Here is an 11,147-nt window from a genome sequence, read left to right on the forward strand (position 1 = left end):
CATGTGAAGTAACACCCCAGTGGGATCCGGAGGGCAACCCATACCTAGCACATTCATACTGCTGCAGCAAAATATGTAAATATTCACATTAAGACTTTAACGATCCTCCTCTCTGACCAGGTCAGATTTGCCATTGAATGAGTTTGTCATTAATTTATGGGAAAAGTCTTGGTTTTCAGAAATACTTAGGTTTCGGAACCGTGCATTAGAGACTGCCAGCCTGTAACAGAAGCTGTTAATTAATCTCCAGGGAGGGAAAACTGTTTTCCTACTTCAGAAATCTAATACCATGTGGACTGTAGAGATATTGCACAACAAAATGGGCACGTTCCCCAATGGATGTTTTACAAAAAAAAATGCATTGTGTCAACAAACCCTACTGAACGCTATTGGTTGGGTATCTGGCCTGCCACCAGGATGCCGGGGAGGGGTGGGGGAAGGCAGGACACAGCTGTGAGTGAGAGATGACCTCGGTCCTTCAGGTACAGATTGTTGGGTGGAGTGCTGACGCAGGGGTCACAACACAAAGTTGGCAGGGATTGAATCCTGGGACGAGGCCAGGGACTGAATCAGAAGAGGCTCTGCAGGGGCAGGGCCAAGTGTAGCGTGTTCAGCTGCAAGTAACAAAGCCCCAGGCTCAAGCTGGCCGGAGCAGTCAGATGGACAATCTCGTAACAGGAAGTGCACCGCCAGAGTGGCAGTGGGCAACCTATGCCAGGCCCCAGGTGTCTCCCAGCATTTGGCCCTCCTCAGGGCGTGGCCTCACCCTTGGCTGATAAAAGATGTAACATCCTGACATGGCAAAAGTCCAGTGAAACCTGCTAGACCATTTCTTCCCTTTGGTCTATTTTATCAAGAAGGAAACCTTACCCAGGAACTCCCAACAGACTGTTAAAGGTGACTCCTCAGCAGGACACAGTCCTCAGCTCCCCAGCAAGAGAGGTGAGAGTAGAATGGCTGGCAGTGGCCGGCCAGGACTGGTCCCTACATCACTGTCGGGGAGGAGGGGATCCATCAAAGTGGGCCTCATACAGTGAGGAAAGGGGTTAATGGCCGAGGCCAGCCACCCACTGGGCCTGCCCAGGGTGGGGAGGAGGGTGTGGGGGCACAAGATGGAGATAGAGGGGTGGGGTACAAGGCCAGGGTGATAACTACCAAGAGACATCACTGTGTCTTGAGCTGGTGGGGAGAGGGGCCAGGAGGGGGCAGGAGCTGGTGGGGTGGGGACAGCCTCCGGGAGCAGCACAAGTGGAGGGTGGGGCTCGGGCTCCGCCCCAGCTCCGGCAGATGCAGGGCACGGGTAAGGGCCTCAGGGCTGCTGGGCCCAGAACAGATAAAAGCCCACCTGCTCCACGCCCGCACAGGGAGGGCAAACTGTGTTTCTTCTCTACACACACGCAACATTCTGGTCTCCAGATGTGTGGGTCGCATCCTCCACACCAAGCAATTCAGTTCTCTGGTTCTCTGCAGTTCTGACACAATCGGCCTAGATAGTGTCAGCCCCCACAGGTCACGGGCTCAGCCCCGCAAAACTGCCCCCACATTCGATGCCAACCTGTACTTCCAACCGATGGACTGTGAATCCCATTCCCACAACCCCTCCTGGGGTTGAATCCTTTGCTAGAGTGGCTCACAGAACTCAGGAGGGAAACACTTCACTTAGTTTACTGGTTTATTGTGAAAGATATTACAAAGAATCCAGATGAACAACCAGATGGAAGAGACGCACAGGGCAAGGCGTATGGAAAGGGGTGCGGGGCTTCCATGCTCTTTCCAGGTGTGCCACCCTCCGGGAACCTCCACGTGCTCAGCTACCTGGACGCCCTCCAAATGGAGGCTCTGGTATGTAGACATGATTGAGGACTCATTGGCTATTGGTGATCAACTCCACCTTCAGCCCTTCTCCCCTCTCCAGAGGTCTGAAAATCCCAACCCTCTAATTGCGTGGTTGATTCCCTTGGCAACCAGCCCCCATCCTGAGGCCATGCACGAGCCCCCAGCCATCAGTCACCGCATTAGCACACAAAGACACTTATGACTTCAGGGATTCCTTGGGTTTTAGGAGCTGTGTGCCAGGAAAAGGAGGTGAGGTAGACACTTTTAGTCTTTTTGGCTTTTAGACCAAATATATAGTTCTCACTATATCACAATATCACGTGGTCCTAGTGTAGGAAAGCAATGGGTTAAGCTAGACAAAGGGCTGATGAAATCCCTTCTGTCCATTTACCTTGACACTTAAGTCTTCACAACCACCTGGAAGGCCAGGCTAGAATGTAGCATCCTGGCGTCTGTGACATCCCACCCAGGAATGTAGCCCTAGCCCCACCTTCTCCCTGCCCGTCCCACAGGAGGGGACTAGCTGGGGAGGCTGCGTGTGGGGGGCTGTCACTGGAAACAGCCACCCTGGTGGCCCTGGGCCCACAAGTATGAACACTTATGGGGAAGAGAGTGGGAGGCCCACGAAGCCCGGCTGGTGGGGTGGGGTTGATTGGGGCGAAATTCCAGGTCCTTGTGCCTGGAGTATGGCCTAGAAGGGGCACAGGCTCTGGGTGGGCACATCCCCGGGGCCCACAGACACCTTGCCCCTGGGGACATGGGGAGGGGCACCGCTGGAGGAAGCCCCAGAATAGAGGCTCCTCTTGCTGGCTCTGAGGGTGGCACTGGCCTCCATGCAGAGGGTGACGGGGGGTGCAGGGAACAAGGGGAGGGAGAATTCTAGAGGGAAACCCTGGGGTCTGGCCTGGGCCAGGAGAAAGATGTGCCTCCTTCATCAAGATGGGGCCTCCCAGACAAATAGCTGGGCATGCATTCTTTTCACATTAGTTTGGGGTCACCGTATTTTAAAAAGGCATAGCGTGCCATTGTGCAGAGGGTACACACAACTCCCTACCATCCTCGCCAGCCTGGAGCACAGGCCATACGGTGTGGAGGCTTGGAAAGGAGAGGAACCCAGGGTGGCCTGGCCCACACTAAGTGAGGAAGGAGGACCCTCTGCTTCCCTCGTTGGGTGGGCTGTGTTGGTTTGTTGCTTAGTTTGTGAGAGCTGTGAGCATGCCGAGGGCTCACGGGACAGGGCGGAGGTGCTCGCTGTCTTTGTTCAGTGTGGAGCTGCACTCCTGGTGGGCAGACCCGGGCTCAGGGGTCCTCTCCTCCACGCAGTGAGCTGGCCCAGGCTGAGGCCCTAGGTCAGAACCATCTGTCACAAGAAGGAAAAGGGAGTGTGCGCAAGCCCAGGGCTGGGGCTCTGCCACACAGACGGCCCTGAGGCCGGTGTCAAGGCTCCTTAACACCAAGAACACTGGATTCAAAGGCTATGTCACAGGGAAATGGCCAGTGACAGAGACAAAAGGACCAGGCTCTAGGTGAAGTTGGGGCTTGGGTGCTGGGGCCGATCCCAGAATGAGTCCAGTTAGAGTCCCCTGGATGACAGGTCTCTTCCAGGGTACCACGACTCTGTGCTTGTTCACCCCACCATGGTCCCCCAAACCTCTCCTGGCCTGGCTCTGCTCTGTGGGGTCAGATGCAAGGATGCCGAGTCCTGACCAGGAGGAAGGCGGTGGGGCACACCCAACCGGGCCGCTGCCCACCCTCGCTGTCACATGCCTGCCTGCCAGAGGCCCACAGTGCGGCTTTGTGTGGCAGCTGGCTCCGAGCACACGCAGAGTGTCTGGGCCAGTGCTGGCCAGCCGGCAGTGCCAGCCTGGAGGCCAGAGATGCCAGGTTGGGGAGGGAGGAGCCACTGCGCCCAACCCCTCTGGGGCCAGGCCAGGTGCTGTCCAGGAAACACCTGGGCTGGCCAGGCTTCTTCAGCCCCTGGGGGCTGTGTCTGGGGAGCAGGAAACCTTCAGCAGAGGCTTAGCCATCAGTCCCCAACTAGCAGGGCCTGCAGGGCGCCCTGGGATGCCCAGGCCACTTGGCCGGACCAGCTCAGCCTGCCCCAGAGATTCCGGACAGAGCACCCCCTCCCACCCCCCCCACCCCGGTCACAGGACAATGAGAAAAAGAAAGGACAGCTTTGCCTCCTTTTATTAATATAATGCTAAAGTTTTCTGTTTTTTTAAACTTGAGTTTTCTTTTTAATGTTAAAACATTCTTTTTAAATGAAATGGTTATGGGAGATAGAGATTGTTTTTGTGACAACACCTTTAATGGGCAAAATTAAAAGTCGGCCACTCCTTTCTCATCTTTTTTTAAAATTCGGTTCCTGAATCTCCCAACCCTTGATAGCCCGCCCCCTGCCCCCTGCACCGGCTGGGCTGGCCGGGCACCTCGCGCGGGAGCAGCTGGGCAGTCAGTTGAGCCATCCGTGGGCAGAGGTGTGTCTGGAGGGCCCTGGGAGAGAGAAGCCCAGAGTCTCCAGGGGCCGGGAGGGGGTGGGGGCCCTCCTGACCTGGGACTTCCTTCCTTCTGGACCAGGGATAGCACTGACTCTCCCTTCCCCGCCCTCCTGCGCCTCCAGAACACCGGCCCTGGGCAGCCCTGAGCTCCCCTCCAGCTGCATGGGCAGGGCCTGGGAGTTGGCCAGAGTGGGGGCCCCGTTTTCCTGCAGCCTGGCTCTCAGGAGCACCCTCAGCAACACCGGACAGGAAGCCCCCTCCTCAGTTCTTCCCTCAGCAGCTGAGGGTGGTGTCGGTGGGCCCTCCAGGTACTCCCTCCTGGCAGTTGCCCGAGTGTGGCTTCAAACAGAGCATTCAGTAGGCACAGCCTTCCCGCCTGAGCACCTCCACCTGGATCTGAGAAGAACGACCAGCCTTCGGCCACTGGGCACAGGCCCCTGCCTCATGGGGGTGGCTGCTCTGTGTGGGCAGGAGGGGACAGCCCATCTGCCACAGCTGCCGAGCTGCAGGAGCCCTCTGGGACCCTGCAGCCGCAGGAGGCCCCAGGGCCTTAATATGGCCAACCCCCCCAGGAGATCGTATCAGGCCAGAAGCTGGTCCCCAGGGAATTGGGCCATCTGGAGAGAGGGTCTGTCAGGAAAGTTGCTTCTCATTCATGGAAATGTTTAAGAAACAAACCCAGGGAATGTCTGTTTTGGTTCTTCTCCTCGAATGACATGGTAATGTGTCAGACTTAATTTAAGAAATACCCTCAGATATTTTTATTTCCTTTTTGCATCGGATTTGCATTGAGGTTTTTTAAAAACGCAGAAAGGCCTTTCTACCTGGGCCTGAGCCTCACAAGATTTTTAACCCGTTTCAGCCCTGTGGGTGATCAGGTGCCGTTGGTTGCTGAGACTGCTTTTCCCAGGCCAGCGGAGAAAGGCCCCAGGCCTGCAGGGCTCCGGGAGCTCTGCCTGTGCACAGTACCCTGTGGACACCCCTATTCAGGGAGAGGCAAGTGAAGGGGTCTGGGCTTGGGATAGCTCCTGCCCTAGACAGGCTTTTCTGTGTGCATGGAGGGTGCTGGGGGTACTGTGGGGCAGGGGGAAGTTGGCACACCCTCACTGGATGCCACGAGGCCCATCCTGGGACCCCTGAGCCCAGCCCAACCCCTATGGAGTTCAGGGTCTGGTAGGAATCCCAGGGGCTGAATGAACAGAAGCAGCTTTAAATAACTGCACAGTGCCGGGTTGCTGGGAGAGACGTGTGCAGAGAAGGCTCTCAGAGCAGAAAAAGGAAAGCCCAGGAGTGTGTTCCAGGCCAGGGCATGCATGGGGCTAAGAGGAAGTGTTTGTTCTGCAAAGTGCAGTGTGTGATCTGGCTGGAGGATTGCATAGTGCTCCTGACCCCGGCTTCGAGCCTTCGAGTCCAAATCACCCGGGCGTGAGCTTCTGCAGAGCAGGGCTCCCTGCCTCTTCCATGGCCCTAGGTGAGGCTGGTGGAGCACCTGGAGGCCAGGGGAAGGGGCGTGAGGCCAGCAGGTGGGGGTGGAGGTGTGGGTAGGGACAGGGGGGTGGAACATGTCAGTTCTCTGAGCCAGTTTTCTCATCTGTGAAGTTGAGATGGGTGGGGGAGATAAAAACACAGAGATCCCTGGAGAATCTCCTTTAGGAATGCGAGGGGCGGGGTGGTGCCAGTGCCAGGCACCGAGGGGTCAGAGAGGCACAGCAAGACAGGCCCTGGACCAACCCCTGGGTGGCCTGAGGGTGATCTCAGCTCCCTCAGCTGCCCTGTGGGTGTCCCTGCCTGGCCCAGGCCCAGAGGTGAGACAGAGAACGCTTATTTCTAGACCTTGTTGCTGTGGGGTCCCAGGGCTTTCTCCTTCAGAAATGAGTGGGGGACCCTGCAACACCTTGTTCCCTCTCTGATACTCACTCTCCAGCCAGAGTCAGAAGGTGCTGGGCGTCTCACGCCATCAGGACCTAGTGGAGACAGGGGTGCTGGCACCGTGGAGGGGAGGCACTGTGGAGAGCTGGACGCAAGCCTGGACCGGCTGGTGCTGAGCTGTGGGTGTCTAACCAGCAGGGGTCCAAGCCGACCCCCTCGAATCTCAGACAGGGCCACCAAGGCCTGGCAGAGCCCAATGATCGTCCCCAAAGCCTCAAAGTACCTGCAGAAGCACACTGGTAAGGCAACATTGAAGCCCAAAACAGCATAATCCAAGCAGCTTCAATCTAAAACGGAGTCTGATATCTGAATGCCAGATGCTTAATTTCTCACAATATTTCTGTCATTACGCTGGGACAGATACTATTGGTTTGTTCAAGAACAGTGGGGATTTTTTTTTTCAGAGTTGTTGTACAGCATAAACAAGACCACACCCCAAACAAGACCTCTGGGCAGTGCTGGGCCCCTAAGCTGTGCACAGAGGAGTCACCTTGCCCATGTGGCCTCCCCATTTGGCCCAAGGGTGAGGTTGCTCCAACAGCCCAGAGCCCCAGCTTCCTCACCTGGGTCCACCTGGCCACAGGAGGGGTTCAGGGTCTGACTCCACCCGGGGTGGGTGGTGGGAGGTGACCTGACTTCAGCCTCCTCTAAAGCCTTGCCTCTCAGCCCCCACCCCTCCACCCCCGCCAGGCAATCCCTCTGCAGAAGATAAAACTATTCCTATAAAGATTAGAGATCATGCCCTGGCAGGAAGGTCTGTGAAAGGCAATAGGAACACAAATTCAGCTAGAGGGATCTCAGACTTTTCTCCCCCAACAGCTGAGAGTGACTGACGCCCAAGGGGGCCTCCTGCAAAGCTGCTGGCACGAGATGTTGTTTCACCTTAAAATGTCATGGGGATATTGTATACTGTTCATCATACTCCTGCCTTTGTTTTAACTGCTTTATAAAAGGGGTTTTAAAGTGTTTACTGTTGCCCATGGAGTGTGGCTGTGACCACAGCCCCACAGCACTAGTGTGAGTGGGGGCCTGGAGCCACCTGGCCTGCACCCCCAACCCGAGCGGGGCACAGGCCAGAGCGGGAGGGCATCACCTGAGAATCTGCAGAAGGAAGGCCATCGAGGCATGTCTCCAGAAACTGGCAGAAGCACAAACAGAATTGATTTGCCTATTCCTGCCCCTGTATGGATCTACAAGGCCAGTCTCAACGGGCAAACAGAACGCTGCGTCCCATGCCCACGTGGACAGAGGGGAGGCTGCCTACTGCACCTGGCTGAGCAAGTGGCCACACCTGGGAGTCAGAGTTCATCTGCTGCCTTTCTCGGCAGGGTCAGGCCTGGGAGGTGCTGAGCACCATGATCATCGTCCAACCGGCCCAGCTGGCAATGTCCAGTGTGAGGTCTGCTTCATGCCGTGGGACAAGGCCAGTGATCAGGGTGGTGCCTTCCTGCGAAAACGCTCTTCCTTGAAGAGACAGGGATGGTGGAAACAGTTTCCAAGCTGGGAGGGCTAGGCTGGGGCTTTGGGTGGGGGAAAGGCAGGGGTGCTTGGAAAGCAAGTGGACAGTACCTGGTGGGGACTCACATCTGTGGGCATCTTGTCCAAGTTGGCCCAAGAGGCCAGGCAGCTCTCCAGCCCAGATGAAATGCAATCTGCCCTCTTCCTCTTCTCTAGTCATTATTTATTTATCTGAAAGATGCTTTTATGACAGAAATTCAAGGCTGCACACAGAGGACCAGGTCACCCCTCTGGGCCTGCGTGGGAGGCTAACAGCCTTCGAGTTTGCAGAGCCCTAAGCTTGCTTCAAAGTACGCTCCCGGCCTGCCTCTCGGTTTCTCCTCCCAGGCATCATAGTGCGGGGGTGTTGTGGGTCAGATCCTCATTTTACAGGTGAGGAGCCTGAGGTGGGGTTACGGAGGACCTGAAGGCAGCCCCGCTGGTGGCCTGCAGCCTCTTCCTGTGCTGTGGGTGCTGCTGCAGTCTGAAAATGACAACTGCCTGTTGTTGCCATGGGGACTGTGTTATTCCTTCCCACAGAGCTGTGCGCCCCACCTCACCCAACAGTCTGTCTGGTTTTGCAGGAGAGAGCTGCTGTCTTTCTGTGTGTGTGTGTGTGTGTGTGTGTGTGTGTGTGTGTGTGTGTGTGAGAGAGAGAGAGAGAGAGAGAGAGAGAGAGAGAGAGAGAGAGAGAGAGATGGGCCCTGCATACACCTTCTGTCCTTCCTGTTACACCCTGCCTCTTCCCTGGCCCGGGCCCCTGACAAGCTGGGCCACTCCTTCCATAGGGCACGATGTTGGCTCATGCACACACCACACAGGGGCTTTGCTTACCTCCCCTTTCCTTGTGAGGTCAGATCCTTGTATCATCGCACAAAGAGTGTGCTCCTTCCGTGTCAGCTGCAAAGCACTCTGTTACACGTATGGACAGACCATAATCTATGTAACCTGGCCCTCAGATGGACAGTTGGGCTGTTTCCAATCTCTGGCAGTTACAAACAAATCTGCAAAGAATACACATATCATTTTGCACATGTGAGAATATTTGTAGCATTATTGGGAAATGAGCGTATGCATTCCCAAGTTTAATAAATATTGCCAAATTGCTAGATGTCAGTACCATTCATTGCACGCCTAGTACGTGCCAGGCACTGAAGTCAACATTTCACCTGGATTATTTTATTTCATCTCACCATGACCCTAAAATAGGTTATTCTTATTCTCATTTTACAGATAAGCAAAACAAACCCAGGCTCAGAGAAATTCAGAAACTTGCTAAATCACCATCTGGGGTAGTGGGGGGGTTGCGGTGGCGGACAGACCCCTGAGCCTCTGGCCCCAAGTCAGTAAGGGCACATGGGCCCAGCCCTGGGGTGTCTGCCCCACCCAGGGGTACTTGGCCAGCCGCTAGTCCCTGGCACCTGCTCCGTAAACCCATTCATACTTCATGCGCCAGAAGTCTGTGGACCGGGCCTCCCCGCGCCAGAAGTCTGTGGACCGGGCCTCCCCGCGCCAGCCAGGCTCCCCCTGGAACAAGCTCCCCGGTCTCATTCTTCCAGTCCAGCTGCACAATTCAGAGCTATGTCCTCTGGCCTCTGTTTCTTTTCTCAGGTCCTGTTTCATTCTGGCCACACTGTGAGTTCTTGGGAGTCAGGGCCAGCGTCCAGAGCTCAGCGTGTTACTCACCAAGCGGGGCCCAGGGGGAGCGGTGGCAGGGGGACAATAAGAGAGGCTAGCCAAGCTTGGGGAACCCAGGACACTTCCACAGTCCTGGGACTGTGCTTCATCTGACTCACAAAGTGGTTAGCATGCAAGGGAGGGAGCTTGGCTGGTAACCTCCGCCTGCATTTGCATGACAAAAGCCATCGCCCAACGGCTCTAGCAGCTTTGTGGAGAGCTTGAAGCCTTCGGGCAGAGCCTTGGGAATTGTTCCCCGGCACAGGTCATTCCTGGGCTCTGCAGGAACGCTGACAAAAGCCACATTGTGGGGCCTGCAGCAGCTGCCAACACCTGCTCCCTGCACCACTGCTGCTCCTTGGTACGCCTGCTGCCCTTGCTAGGGACACGCCAGGGTCGGACCCGAGGTCGTGGTCATCACCCAGAACAGGTTGGGGGAGTGGGGAACCTCACCTGGTTCCCAAAGGGCCTGGGGAGATGACCCAGGGCTGGGCAGTAGTAAGGTGAGCACTCTGGGGTGACGGTGACCCTAGACTTAGAAGAGGGAAAAAAAAACTGCATACCACAGGTGTGCCGTGCCCACACTGGAGCATTGCATTATTTGATGCTGTGCTCACAACAAGTGTTTTCTATGCTCTTCAGATGGGGAAACAGGCTCAGAGAGGTTCACCAACTGGCCCAGAACCACACAGCAGAGCCAGCCCAAGGTTTGAAGGGCTGGGCCCCTCAGGGCATGGCAGCTCTGGCCCTCCTTCCCCTATCCCTTTCTGAGCATCTCAACTCTCCCTCTTCCTCTCTCTCTCCTCTCACTGTGGCATACAGCTGCCTCTGCCCTCATCAAGCCCCTGGGTTCCTGCCACCAGCAGGCATCATCTTCCTCATGGAGCTCTGCCCTTCAGCTGGGCAGAGTTCCTCAAGGGTCCTGGGGGTGTGTCCATCACACCGGGATCCCATTGTGTCTTTTATGGACCCACAAATTCCTGTGAACCCATCGATAGAGCTTCTGCACACAACCCCCTTCCTGGAAGCCCCTCCTGAGCTCTGCTGCCTTCTCCCTGTGTGGTCCTGAGACCTGGCTGTGCGCGCCTGCATTTTGGCACTGTTGGTACCTTGCCCGGAAACCCCGCCTTAGTGCCTACAATCAGTCAACGTTTGCAGCACTAAGTTAACTTCAGGACTGTATTCCAAATGAGAATGTTGTAGCTACTCTGACTTACAGGAGAAATGTCCAGCTACGTGTGTGTTTCCAGCTAACAGAAGAGGCAAGAGCAGTGCTGGCCACAGCTATGGAGGCGCCTGCTGACTCACAGGTGCAGTCCTTCTTGAGGACTTGACAAAGACAGGAACTGTGTAGGGAAAGCTGTGACAGGTGCATCCCCTCCAGAAAGGAAGTGGGGGGCGATTACCACTCAGGGTCACCTTGCACTGGGAAGGCTGTGTCTCAAACCTGGACACAGTTGTGAGGAGACGGGTCCCCTCAAAGCCACGGCCTGCTCCCGAGGGACACAGCCAGCCTGCAGAGATACAGAGGGGTGGGTCCATCCTCCCCTCTCCCTGCGATCCCCTGTTGGGACGCCCCATGGTCCAAAATCAACTAGAGTAAGGCCAAGGGAGCCCATAAGACCACTGGGTCGAGAAGAGTAGAGTCCTTTGAGGAGCCCAGGAGCACAGCTCCCAGGGAAAAGCTTGAGCCCAGCTCTGGGGGAT

General features: G+C 56.1%; 1 long non-coding RNA gene across 1 annotated transcript; it reads right to left on the bottom strand.

Moving 5' to 3' along the window:
- Positions 1–4,057: 4,057 nt before the first annotated feature.
- LOC123644461 lies at positions 4,058–8,732 on the bottom strand. The gene is made up of 3 exons (XR_006737142.1): positions 8,598–8,732; positions 6,255–6,489; positions 4,058–4,733 (listed from the first exon to the last, which is right to left on the bottom strand). It is a non-coding gene; the product is annotated as an uncharacterized LOC123644461 (long non-coding RNA).
- Positions 8,733–11,147: the final 2,415 nt, after the last annotated feature.

Source organism: Lemur catta, chromosome 9, assembly GCF_020740605.2.
Source record: "Lemur catta isolate mLemCat1 chromosome 9, mLemCat1.pri, whole genome shotgun sequence".
Lineage (NCBI taxonomy): Eukaryota > Metazoa > Chordata > Mammalia > Primates > Lemuridae > Lemur > Lemur catta.